At 37.9% G+C, this 14,638-nt stretch overlaps 1 protein-coding gene across 12 annotated transcripts in view; it reads right to left on the reverse strand.

Annotated features, from left to right (window-relative positions):
- The window catches only part of CC2H3orf80 (chromosome C2 C3orf80 homolog), a 68,251-nt gene that overhangs the window by 48,611 nt on the left and 5,002 nt on the right, over window positions 1–14,638 (reverse strand). The window lies entirely within an intron of this gene.

The following is a 14,638-nucleotide window of genomic DNA, read 5'->3' on the forward strand; positions in this document are numbered from 1 at the left end:
CAATTTTGTTAATTCTTTCAAAGAACCAGCCCCTGGTTTCATTTATCTGTTCTACTGTTTTCTGTTTTTGTTTTGTTTGTTTGTTTATTTTTTGGTTTCAATAGCATTGATTTCTGTTCTAATCTTTATTATTTTCCTTTTTCTGCTGGTTTTGGGTTTTATTTGCTGTTCTTTTACCAGCTTTTAAGGTGTAAGGTTAGGTTGTGTATCTGAGACCTTTCGTTCTTTTTAGGAAAGCCTACGTTGCTATATACTTCCCTTTTATGACCGCTTTTGCTGCACCCCAGAATTTTGGGGCTGTGGTGTTTCATTGGCTTCTATGTACTTTTTAATTTGTTCTTAAACTTCTTGGTTATTAACCCATTCATTCTTGGTTAGTAGGATGTTCTTTAATCTCCTAGTATTTGTTGTCTTTCCAAATTTTTTCTTGTGGTTGATTTTGAGTTTCATAGTGTTGTGGTCTGAAAATATGCACGGTATCATCTCAAGCTTTTTGTACTTGTTGAGAGCTGATTTGTGTCCCAGTATGTGACTACTCTAGAGAATGTTCCATGTGCACTCGAGAAGAATGTGTATTCTGCTGCTTTAGGATGAAATGTTCTGAATATTTGTTAAATCCATCTGGTCCAGTGTGTCATTCAAAGCCATTGTTTCCTTGTTGATTTTCTGCTTAGATGATCTATTGTCCATGCTGTAAGTGGGGTGTTGAAGTCCCCTACTATTATGATATTATTGTCAATGAGTTTCTTAATGTTTGTGATTAATTGATTTATATATTTAGGTGCTTCCATGTGGGTTGGGGGCACAAATGTTTATAATTGTTAGATCTTCTTGGTGGATAGACCCCTTGATTATGATATAATGCCCTTCTTCATCTCTTATTATAGTTTTTATTTTAAAATCTAGATTGTCTAAGTATGGCTACTCCAGCTTTCTTTTGGTGACCATTAGTATGATAGATGGTTCTTCATCTGCTTTCAATCTGATGGTGCCTTTAGGTCTAAAATGGGTCTCTTGTAAACAGAATATAGATGGATCTTGTTTTCTTATCCATTCTGTTACCCTATGTCTTTTGATTGGGGCATTTAGTCCATTGACATGTAGAATGAGTACTGAAAGATATGAATTTATTACCATTGTGTTACCTGTAGCGTTGGAGTTCCTGGTGATGTTCTCTGGTCCTTTCTAGTGTTTGCTGCTTTTGTTCTTTTTTGTTTTGCTTCATCTTTTCTCCCCTTAGAGAGTCCCCCTTAAAATTTCTTGCAGGGCTGGCTTAGTGGTCACGAACTCCTTTAGTTCTTGCTTGTCTGGGAAACTCTTTATCTCTCCTTCTATTTTGAATGATAGCCTTGCTGGATAAAGAATTCTTGGCTGCGTATTTTTCTGTTTCAGCACATTCAATGTATCCTGCCACTCCTTTCTGGCCTGCCAAGTTTCTGTGGGTAGGTCTGCTGTGAGCCTGATCTGTCTTCCCTTATAGTTTAAGTACTTTTTTTTCCCTTGCTGCTTTCATAATTCTATCCTTGTCTGTGTATTTTGTGAATTTGACTATGATATGCCTTGTTGATGGTCTATTTTTGTTGAATCTAATGGGAGTTCCCTGTGCTTCTTGGATTTTGATGTCTGTGTCTTTCCCCAGTTTAGGAAAGTTTTCTGCTATGATTTGTTCACATAAACCTTCTACCCCTTTTTCTCTCTCTTCATCTTCTGGGATTCTTATGATTCAGCTGTTATTCCTTTTAATGAGTCACTGAGTTCTCTAATTCTTATATCCTGCTCTTTTGCCTTAGTTTCCCTCTTTTTTCTGCTTCATTATTCTCCATAATTTTGTCTTCTATATTGCTGATTCACTGCTCTGCTACATCCATCCTTGCCTCTGTGGCATCCATTTGAGGTTGCATCTCAGTTATAGCATTTCTAATTTCGTCCTGACTTGATTTTACTTCTTTTATATCTGCAGAAAGGGAGTCTATGCTTTTGTCAACCCCAGCTAGTATTCTTATTAAAGTGATTTTAAATTCTAGTTCAGACATCTTGCTTATATCTGTGTTTATTAAGTCCTTGGCTGTCATTTCTTCCTGTTCTTTCTTTTGGGATGAATTCCTTCTTTTCATCATTTTGGAAGAAGCAAAAGAATTACTAAAATATACATTAAAAATTAAAAAATTAAAAACAACACAAAAAATAAAATAAAGGAAGCTATATCCTAGGTGTGTTTTGATCTGGTTGCTGAAAGAAGCTTGATAGAATAGAGAGAAAAGGAAAGAAAAAAAAGGAAGAAAACTTTAAAAAAAAAGTATACAATAAAATAGAATAAAATGAAATAAGGTAAAATAGAATGAAAATTTACAAAAAGAAATAAAGAATATAGTTAAAATTTTTTAATAAAAACAGAAAATAAAAATAAAATTTTTCACTATCTGTATCCAAGAATAAGAAAAGAAAAGCAAAAGAAAAAAATGAATAGTTGGACCAGTGAACAGGATGAAATCTGAATGAAATTACATCCAGTTTCCCCTAGAAGTCAAACTATGAAGCACTTTATAGTCTGTACACTAAGCAGGTGGAGAGACTATTGGTTGTCCTGTAGGGCTTGGTTGCCGCAGTTGGACGGGGCTCAATGTAACGGCTCCATTCTCCACTAGGTGGCGTTTCTTAGTTTATGGTGGTAGATTGGTGTGGCGCTCGTGTGCATGTATGTGCAGGCATGGGAGAAGAGAAAATGGAGTCACCCAGCTTCCCAGTCGCTAGCATCAGAATCTGTGCTCTCAGCGACTAGCCACCAGACACTCCTCCTTTGTCTCTGGCTTCTGTCCACTCCTGCTTCTACACTGTCCATGTCCACGTCCAAGCCGTCAGCCTGCCAGGCAGCACCTCTCTCCCAAATTTTATCCAACGGGGCTGTTTCCTAACCCCTCACTTCTGAAGGCCCTGCAGCTTTGGCCCACTCCGATCCTCTAGGGGAGGGTCTCACCGAGCAATGGCCGGGTGTCGGTTTACCCCCAGGAACACTCGAGTGATCGCGCTGCTGCAGAGGCCCAGAGATTGCGTCTTGGTGCCAGCCCACCCCAGAAAAAGTTCACACAATTGCGCAGCAGCAGAGGTTTAGAGATTATGGCAACCTCTGCCAACACAAGACTGGCGCCAGGCTTCACCTCACTCCAGAGTCCTTGTTCCAACACCAGGACTATTCTCTGGGGTCTGCCGGGACCTTTTCCTGTGGGGAGGCTGCACCCTCTCTATCAAATACCCTCCCTGCAGGGAAACCACCTCTCCCTGTGTGGCCCAGGACCCCTCGGACTTCGGACTTCGCTGTCTGCTTCCCACCAGAGCACCATCAGGTATTGAACTGTGGGATTTTGAACTCTGTGTCTCCTATTTATAGAGTCCTAATGGTATTGAAACCCTCTCCTTTCTCTTTTCTCCCTTTCTTATTCAGCCCATGTGGGTGTTTCCACTCTCTCTTTCTCTCCAGCTGCTTTCAGGGGGAGTGCTTTCCTGTACTCTCCCCAAGGTCTCTGTCCTCTCTCTGCAAACAAAAACAGCTCCCTACCCTCCAGGGCTTCTCTCTCCCCTAGTTCACCTCTCCACACTGCATACCTGCCGAGTTCTGTGGCTCAAGTTATGCAGATTGTTGTGTTAATCCTCAGATCAATTTTCTAGGTGTGCAAAATCGTTTGTTGCTGATCTAGTTACATTTCAGGGAGGAGAGAAGTAGAGAACTTCTATTCTGCTCCACCATCTTGGCCCCTCCCTAAAAGTATTATTCATAATGTTTTCTTTTTTTAAAGGAAGATATACTTGTTAGTATCTGAGTAATTGAAATTTTAAACATAAAAGGGCTGGAAAATTCTATACATTTGTTGGAATATCTCAGTGTAGTGGCATGAAATATGGGTTTAAAAACAAATTTTCTCGTCTCTGTGTTTATTTGTTATATGATTTTATTACTGGTTCCTTTCATTTAATGACATACCATGGACGTTCTCCCATATTAATAGATGTCTTTACACATTATTTTAAAAGCTAAGCATGACTCTTTGTGTGATGGAGCAGAGTTTATTTAATCTGTGTCCTACTATTGGATAATTAGGGAGTTTTCAATATTTCAATACTTCACCATTAGAGCAGTGTTTCAAATGAGTATCTCTTGTAATCAAATTTTTGCACAGGCCCTTGATTATCTCCATGGGATATATTCTTCATGGGGGAACTGCTCAATCAAGTCTATGTATATTTTAAGGCTTTTGGTAAGTACTAAAGGTTGGCTTTTGACACATTCTGGAATTCAGAGCTCAATGAAGAAAACTCCTTCATGGCCTAAGTCAGCCTTGACCCTTCCTCTTTTAAATCCATTTGCAGTGACAATACCAGCCACCTCACATATAGATTTTACTGGGTGCAAGGCTCTAAGAGTTTTACCCTCTGATGCACTACTTCTAGCTTCCTAAGAAGAAATTGAGGCACAACGAAGTTAAACAATTCAACTGAAACCACAGCCCTAACAAGCAGTGGATCTGGGATCATGATCCTCAACAACCTGGTCCACTGCTTGGGAAGTGAGTTTTCTCTTAACTGAGATATAATTGACATATAAAATATTAGTTTTAGGTGGAAAACCTAATGATTTGATATTTGTATATATTGCAAAATGATCACAGTAAGTATAGTTAACATCCATCACCACACACAGTTACAAAATTTTTTTCCTTGTGATAAGAATTTTTAAGATCTGCTCTCTTAGCAACTTTCAAATATACCATGCAGTATTATAAACTATAGTCACCATGCTGTAGGGTAGATCCCCAGGACTTACTTATCTTATAACTGGAAGTTTGTATCCTTTGACCACCTTCACCCATTTTATCTCCCCTCCCTAACTCTGCCCACCACCCATTTTTTCTCTGTATTTATGAGTTTGTCTTTTTTAGGTTTGCATGTAAGTCAGGTCATATAGTATTCATCTTTGTCTCATCTGTTTCACTTAGCACAATGCCCTAAGGTCCATCCATATTATCACAAATGGCAGGATTTCCTTCTTTCTTATGGCTGAATAATATTCCATTATGTATATCCAATTTCCTTATCCATTCATCTGTTGTTTCCATGGCTTGGCCATTGTACATAATGCTACAGTGAACATGGAAGTATAGATATCTTTTCAAGATAGTGATTTTATTTCCTTTGGTTAAATATCCTGAAGTGGGATTATTTGATCATGTGGTATTTCTAGTTTTAATTTTTTGAGGCTCCTCCATACTGTTTTCCACAGTGGCTGCACCAATTTACATTCCCATCAGTGCACAAGTGTTCCCTTTTCTCCACATTCTCACCAACACTTGTTATTTTTTTGTCATTCTAGACAAGAATACCTATTCTAACAGTTGTGAGGTGATATCTCATTGTGATTTTGATTTGCATTTCCCTGATGAGTAGTGATCTTGAGCACCTTTTCATGTACCTGTTGTACTCATGTCTTCTTTGGAAAAATGTCTTTTCAGATCCTATGCCCATTTTTATTTTTATTTTTTATTTTTTTTAACGTTTATTTATTATTGAGAGACAGAGCGTGAACAGGGGAGGGGCAGAGAGAGAGGGAGACACAGAATCAGAAGCAGGCTCCAGGCTCTGAGCTGTCAGCACAGAGCCTGATGCAGGACTCAAACTCACAAACTGCAAGATCGTGACCCGAGCCGAAGTTGGACACTTAACCAACTGAGCCACCCAGGCGCCCCCCTCTGCCCATTTTTAAAATAGGATTTTTTTTTTTTTCCTACGGAGTAGGATGAATTCTTTTTATGTTTTGGATATTAAACTCTTTAGCAAATACATGATTTGCCATTTTTCCCCATTCTGTAGGTTGCCTTTTCATTTTGTTTATTTTCTTTGCTGTACAGAAAGCAGCTTTTTAGTTTGATGTAGTCCCACTTGTTGATTTTTGCTTTTGTTGACTTTGCTTTTGGTGTCAAATCCAAAAAATCATTGCCTAAACCTATGTCTAGGTGCTTCATCCCTATGTTTTCTTCCAAGACTTTTATGGTGTCAGCTCTTATGTTCAAGTCTTTTAACCCATTTGAGTTGTATTTGTGTATGGTATAAGACAGAGGTTCACTTTCATTCTTCTGCATGTGACATGTGTCTTGTTTTCCCAACACCTTTTATTGAGGAAACTGTCCTTTCTCCATTGTACACTTTTGGTTCCTTTGTCATAAATTAATTGACATATATATGTGGTTTTTCTTCTGGGATCTCTATTCTGTTGCATTGATCTATTGTCTGTTTTTATGTCAATACCATGCTGCTTTGATTACTATAGTTGTGTAATATGGTTTTATTTTTTTAACGTTTATTTATTTTTGAGACAGAGACAGAGCATGAACGGGGGAGGGTCAGAGAGAGGGAGACACAGAATCCAAAACAGGCTCCAGGCTCTGAGCTGTCAGCACAGAGCCCGACATGGGGCTCAAACTCACGGACGGCGAGATCATGACCTGAGCCAAAGTCGGCCGCTTAACCGACTGAGCCACCCAGGCGCCCCATAATATGGTTTTAAATCAGGAAGTGTGATACCTCCAGCTTTGTTCTTCTTTCTCAAGATTGCTTTTGCTATTTAAGCCTTTTGTGTTTCCATACAAATTTTGGGACTGCTCTATTTCTGTGAAAAATGACATTGGAATTTTGTAGGGATTGCATTGAATCACCACTTTGGGTAATATGACCATTTTAACAATATCAATTCTTCCAATTGATGAGCAGAATATCATTTCATTTATTTGTGTCTTTTTCAATTTCTTTCATCAGTGTCTTATAGTTTTCAGTGTACAGATCTTCCACTTCTTTGGTTAAATTTATTCCTAGATAGATTTTTCTTTTTGATGCAATTGTGAGATAGTTTTCTTAATTTCTCTGATAGTTCATTTTAAGGGTGTACAATTTTTTGTGTCCTGCAACTTTACTGACTTTATTTATTAGTTCTAACAGGTTTTTTTTTTTGGTAGAGTCTTTAGGGTCAATGTGTGTATTTAAATACCATTTTTGTAATGTTAAAAAACAACAAAAATGACTTTTAAAACACTTGGGGGAAATATTTGGAAGAAATATTTGGAAGTTATATGGCTATCTATTCCTTAGACTATAACCTGTTTTGGGATTGGACCAGGTCATTAGGAGTTAAGAGTTACTGAACTACATTATTTAAGTTCCTTGCAAAATTGTACTGATCTACAATATTATGCCTATACTGAGGATCTCATGTTTAAAAGTCCTATGTAACATACTTAGTGTAAAAATGGTTGAATATGTCATTCTTGACATTACAGTGTTTTTTAAAGTTATTTATTTTGAGAAAGAACACATGTGAATGAGGGAGAGGCAGAGAGAGTGACAGAGAGAGAATCCCAAGCAGGCTCTGTACTATCAACGCAGAGCCCAATGCAGGGCTTGAACCCACAAACCTTGGGATCATAACCTGGGCTGAAATCAAGACTCAACTGTTTAACCAAATGAGCCACCCAGGTGCCCCCCACCTTTTTTTTTCTAGTAAGTTCTACGCCCAACATGAATTTATGACCCCAAGATCCAGAGTCACATGTTCTGGGGCACCTAGGAGGCTCAATCAATTGAGCCTCTGACTCCTGATCTTGGCTTAGGTCATGATCTCACATTTTGTGGGATCAAGCCCTGCAGTGGGCTCTGTATTGACAGTGCAGAGCCTGCTTGGGATTCTGTCTCCCTCTCTCTCTGCCCCTTCCACCCCTTTCAAAATAAATAAATAAACTTAAAAAAAAAAAAAAAAAGAGTTGCATGCTCTACCAACTGAGCCAGCCAGGTGTCCCTACAGTGTCCTCTTTATGAGAACTTACAGGAGAAACTTCTTCCAGATTTCAGTACCAGGAAGATTTAGGCTTCTCTCAAGCACCTCCGGTTTTTACTTACAAACACTGAATCCTTTAATTGAACTTTTTATTTCCTGCTATAAAACTCAGAACCAAGGTATGACCTTATTTTTGCAGCTTTGCTTTTCCCTTTTGCCTTGGTTCCTTTAATTACTTTTTGAGGATCTTGTTTTGTGTGTCCTTTTTGCAAACGACCTCAAATCAGTTTCAGTGTAAGTTACAGAATGGTTGGGTGGCTGAACGAATAGTGTATGGATGAGTGGGTGGGCAGATGGGAAAATTGATGTATTTGTAGTTTGATTTTTTTTTTTTTTTTACCTTTACATTCCACCTTCTGGAGACCTGTTTAAAAAAAAAAGATTAATTTCACTTCTATAAGTTTGCCTTTTAAATATTTCATGACAGTTTTATTCCCTTGGCTTTCTCTTCTTCAGGGTAAAAATTAGAAATGTCTAAACACTTTTATGTCAGACTCAGTTCTATCATACCTCAGGTGGGTTTCAATGTTCATTGGGCCATGCATTTGCCATCACTGACTTGCTCTCCTCTACTTGTCCTTATACTCCCCCAGAAACCTGAACCCTCTTCTATTTCTACAGGCCTTGTGTCCACTCTCTAGGACCCACTTCCAAGACCACTTCTTCAACTTTGTCCTCACCCACAGCTTCTCTATATATGAAGTCTCAAGATCCAGTATCCCAGTCTCCTACTCCACTGGCCTACCTCTAGCACTTCTTACCTTTCTCCCACTACACTTGCTCCTTGACATCAAGGTATCCACACTCTCAACCCTTCCCATTTTATTTAGTCTGCCACTCCAACTCTTCCTTGTCTGTCCAAATCCCATTTCTCTTTTCCTACATAATCTTTCACCCACAGCCTATCACCTCAGCCAAAACCAGTCATTAAAAAGAGCTGACAACTTTTTTAAGTGCAGTTAATTTTTGTTTTTCATCAAAGTGTTTCTACTCTTAATCCACAAATCATCAATGCCCATGATTAACTGGGAAAGTTTTTGAATTTCCACAACTTTATCTGAATTTCATACCAAGAACCCAGTGTCAACCAGTGTGTATACACTGGCACTTGAAATACATTTTTATGTCTCAGGCCCCATGAATGTTAAGTGCTTCCTATACATACTTTAATATTACAACCATCTGAGGTGGGTAGTCTCCCCACTTTACGGAAGAGAAAACAGCCTTAGGAAGTCATGCAACTTGCTTATGCTCACATAACTAGTAAATCTAGAGTCTGGAGATTCACATGGGCAGTCAACTCTAAATCATTATGTTATTCTGTAGGAGGTTCTACCAACCATATTCCACCACAAGCATATAAATACAATCTTAATTTAGGAAGCTATTTTGTCCTTGTTTCCATATTAGCTGGTATTGAGGATTTAGTTATAATGGTAGACTCGATGTTTCTCATTTTTATGCTGAGCATACAAAAACCTTTGGTTTTTTTTCTTTATTTTTATTATTTTTTTTAAGATACTGGACAAGATTTGCCAGCTATTTTAAAGAAATGTTTTTCAATTTTTAAAATTAATGAAGTCAGACCAGGAAGGAGGCACATTTGGGTGTTGAAGGAACTGGCTGAACGAAACACAAAAAAACAATATGAGTTGTTTTTCTTGACCATTTCAGGTTTTATCCATAAAACATTTATGCGTTTCCACAAACAATTTTATGAGTCATTAAAGATTTCTGGCCTAGATTCCATTATATTTTTAATAATAGTTCCTTTAATTTTGACCTTTTTAAATTAAAATTTTATTTTATGGGGGGGAGAGGGGGGGAGAGAGAGAGAGAGAGAGAGAGAGAGAGAGAGAGAGAGAAAGCTAGCATGCGAGCAGTGGGAGAGGCAGAGGGAGAGGGAGAGAGAGAATCCCAAGCAGGCTCTGTGCTAACAGCACAGAATTAGTTCAATGTGGGGCTTGAACTCATGGAACCAGGGGATCATGATATGAGCCCAAATCAAGAGTCAGATGCTCAACTGACTGAGCCAGGCACCCCTAATAGTAGTTCCTTTGAGCAGCAAATAACAAATAACAGCTACCATATTTTGCTTGTGAAAAAATAAAGACGATTCTAATGTGATGCTTTGCAGCTATAGCCACAGCTCTAATAATAAAATATTCTACGAGGTTAAATTAATTGCATGTTGAAAATTTAGTGGTTAAGAGTACTAACTCTGGAGTCAGAAAGGCTGGATCTGCCTCCTGGATCTTCTACTTATCACCCCTGTGACTTTGGACACACTACTCAGCCTCTCTGGTTGCCCTTTTCTCATCTATAAAATGGGGTTAGTCCTTAGCTCCTCCTGTTATGAATTTTAAATGAGATAATATATGAAAGATGCCTTGAACAGTGCCTGCCACATGTAAACATCCAATGAATTATAGTTATCATTGTTATCATTATTATGGTAGCAAGGGAATAGTGCCACTTCTCACAGCAGCTGCCAAGCTTATGTCTAAAATAGTGCACATGTTTGCATTTCACTCTTTGGAAAAATAGCTACAATATAAATTCCTACCAAATTTTAAATCTGAGGTAGAGTTGCTAGAAATGATATTTAACTTACCAAAATTAATTGCCAGAACTCACACACAATACTATAAGTTTCAGAAATTCACTTATGAAATTATTAATTATAAACAGATTGAAATGAAATTAGGTGTCCACAAAAAGCTTAGGAGGACCCCCAAACAGTCCAGAAACTGTAGAAACTCTAACACTCCTCAGGAGGTGGTTTCAAACACCTGAGGAGAAGACAGAACATGTGGAAGACTTGGCCGGTATCAGAGAGCTCCCTCAAACACCAAAATAAACAGGAACAACTAAATGGTGATACATTTCACAGAAAGCTTAGGAATATGCCAAAGCACAAACCAGACCCAGCAAAAACTACAAATCCTCACAGGAATGCTTAAGTCACCTAAAATAAAACCAGAACCCAAGGAAGAAGACCTGGCAGCTATCAGCTCCTATAAATACCAGAAGACCCAGTGGAACAAATAAATGATGATTGTGTTCACAGAAAGCTTAGGAACATTTGAAAGCTGAACCCAGAACCAGTAGAAATTCTAGCAGGTGTCAGGAGGCTACTGAAAACACCTAAAGTGAAACCAGAACCTTGGGAGACCTGGCAGGTATCAGAGAATTCCTACAAACACCAACAGGACTAGAGGAATAAACAAGTGGTTGTGACATCCACAAAAAGCTTAGAACAGCCCAAAGCACAAATCATAACCATTAGAAAATCTCAGAACCCTTGGGAGACCGCTGGGGACAACTGAGGAAAAGGCAGACTCCATACAAGATCTGAAGGCATCAAAGAGCTCATAAAAACACCAAAGCAAGCAATACAACCAGAGAGCAAAAGCAACCAGAACTCCTTCTCTCCCAGATGGAAATGTGGAAAGGTGAAAACCTCACTCAGAGCTATCAAGAGTTTGTCTGGAATACCTAGGAAAAGTGGACCCAGTGGAAGACTCAACAGGAACCAAGGGCCTTATGAAAATCACACAACAAATGGTGGACCCTTAGAATATAAGACAATCAACAAGAAGCTTGGGATAGCTACCAGCTGTCCCAGGGAGAATGTGAATTAGCTGAACCAACAATCAAGAAACTTCTGTGGAAAAGATTGAACCTAGAGAAGACCCAATGGGCACCAACAGACAAAACTCCTAAAGAAAAGAACCCAGGAGAAGACTTGACAGGTGTCAAGAACCTCAGGACAGCTCCAAAGCAGAAGTGGGAGTTGGCAGAAAATCCTACAGGCATGAAAGAAAACCTTAGGAAAACTGCTAAGGTGCAGCCAGTAGAAGAGTCAGCAGGCATTATGATACAGCAACTCCAAATTTTAAAAGCTTCCTCATAACCTTACTTAGGAAGGATTCAGATACATCAGAGAGATTATAAGAAAAACCTAAAATAGCTATAATAAAAGATGTTAAAAATACTCAGGAAAACCAAGTAGTAGAGGGGCACCTGGGTGGCTCAGTTGGTTGAGCATCCGATTTTGGCTCAGGTCATGGTCTCTCAGTTCGGGAGTTTGAGCCCTGCATCGGGCTCCATGCTGACAGCTCAGAGCCTGGAGCCTGCTTCAGATTCTGCGTCTCCCTCTCTCTCTCTGCCCCTCCCCTGCTCATACTCTCTTTCTCTCTCAAAAATAAATAAACATTAAAAAAAAAAAGAAAACCAAGTATTAGGAAAAGATATTAGAACATACACGGGATATTGTACATATTTTTCAATCAAAAGAAAATGTAGAAAGCCACACAACATTAAAAAAAACAACACCGAAAGAAAACCTGGAGCCAATAGTACTGTATTGAAACCATCAAGAAAAAAGAGAAATGCACTTGAAGACTTCAAACAAAAGACATGATGTTTGGAAGGTGACTATAGTGGATTTGAAGAAATGTTTGATTCGGTGCACAAAAGTAAGGATGGACCAGATCTCAGCCAAGAAAACTCTTGTAGTCCTTGTGAATATGAATCCAAAATTAATGCCTCTCAAACTGAAGATGTGTGGCCTAAGAACATGCAAGATGGAGTTACTCAAAGAACAAGATTTACCCTAAAAAACATAAAAGTTTCAAGAATCTAAACACTTGCCTAGTCCAACAGGTAATGTGCAGAGATGAATGTAAAGAAATATGAGGTTAATTTTCAAGCAAAGCTGAGTCAGCATTGTCCCTATATCCCAGACACAGATATAGAACTCTAGAGTCTCAGATGCTTATGTCAACAGAAATACTTCAAATAAAGAAAAATTAAAAGAATACTGTGAAGAGCTTCCAAGAGAAAAACTCAGAAGATGGAGCTATGGAAAAAAGACACAGACTGTAACATCAGAGGAAGAAGTAAACTGGTGCAAATCTATAGGAATCTGATCATTTGGCTAGCTCAACAGGGGTCATGCACATGGAGAAATGTGACAAACCAATGAACAGTTTGCAAGAAAAAAGCTAAACCTACAAATGAAGAGAAGATACTTTTAGGACCCAGGAAAATAATAAATATTAATTTTGATCTGGTAAAATCTTTGGTCAATACATAAGAAAAAAATTCTCACAAACCAAAATAAAACAGGTGTTAACGTGGAGAGTTCTAATCCTTTCTCTGATGAAACAAACATAGCCAACAAAGAGGCAGAAGATAAAACTATTCACAGTTCCTTAGATAAAATCTTAAACACTACAGTAGGGATTCTTCAAGATCATCTAGAGGCAGGAATAAAAGAAATGTAAAGTTAGAGGTACTGTCTAATCTACTCAGTAAAACTCTGATACTACATACAGAAGTTCAGAGCCCATGCAGAAATCTGTAAGAATGTAAAAGATACAGCAATCAATGGTAAATCAAACTATCCTTGAGGTCTAAAGGCTCAAATAAGGTCCTCTCTATAAGAATAGAAGGATATGATCTTTTATCTAGTATAACAAGTAGAATGTCTGTGAGCAAGAATGAGAAGAAAACAGTTAACTATTCCTCAGATAAAATGACAGACACAGAGGAAACCACAAAGATGCCTGTGAGGAAAACCTAGAAGCATAAAGATATAGCAGTCAATGGACAAATAATGTCCTTGAGGTTTGGAAGCCAAAATAAGGTCGCTGTCACTACTAAGATTCAAGGGTCTAATTCTCTGCCTTTATAAATATAGCAGAGGGCACATTTTTAGGGGAAAGACAGGGAGAAAAGTGCTGACAATCTCTCTAGAAAATTTCAAGTGAGGAAGCAAAATATAAAAAGGTAAATCAAGAATTACCGTTTGAGATCCAGAAAAATGAAAATTCTTTCTAGAGAGATGCAAAGATACGATCATTTGCTCAGTGACAAGATAAAATCTCTATGGATAAGAACGAAAAATATGTTTACAGTCCTTCCATGAATAAAAAGGAAAACTACCTGGCTCAAAACTGGAAACCAAGAGAAGCCAGATGCAAACAGAAAAACAAAGAAAACACTTCAGAAAAATAACATTTATCAAAAGAAGAAACTGTGCAAAAGGCCAAACCATAACCAGAATGATACTAAATCACGGAAAAGAGAAACTTGGAGTCCTACAAGATGTGTTTCAGTGAAAATATCTACTGAGAATTCAAAGCAAGATAATAACAACATACAAAGAAAGAAAATAAGAACTAGGAGAAATCAAGACAATGAAGGTGCTTAGCTAAGAAGTTGAAGAGGAAAAAAAAGTGATAATCTTTAGGTTGATGGCAAACATAAATGTCCATCATAGTATAATTTTTGTCATAAAATTTAAACTGAGGGCGGCCTGAGTGGCTTAGTCAGTGGAGCAAGCGATGCTTGATCTCAGGGTTGTGAGTTTCAACCTCACATCAAGTGTAGGGACTACTTAAAAATAAAATCTTTTTTTTTTTTAAAAGCAAATTCTGTAAGTAAAAGAAAATAAATAAAATTAGGTTCTATATGTATTTAAATATAATCAAAGTATTGGTTTTATTTGACATTTGATTACTTTATAGGCAAAATTTTAAAAAAGGAATTAAGACATCCTTTCCTTCATAAAGATGGAAGGATGTCTTAATTATTTTTTAAAAATTTTCCTCCATCTTTATGGAGGAAAGGATATCTTAATTCCTTACAGTTAGCTGCTTGTTGATTCATTCTTTGTTGATAAAATACCTTCCCTTAGCTTTTCATCTTTTACCAATGGATGAAAGGAGAATGAAAAAGTAAATTGTAAACTGAGGT

This window comes from Acinonyx jubatus, chromosome C2 (genome assembly GCF_027475565.1).
Source record: "Acinonyx jubatus isolate Ajub_Pintada_27869175 chromosome C2, VMU_Ajub_asm_v1.0, whole genome shotgun sequence".
In the NCBI taxonomy this organism is placed as follows: domain Eukaryota; kingdom Metazoa; phylum Chordata; class Mammalia; order Carnivora; family Felidae; genus Acinonyx; species Acinonyx jubatus.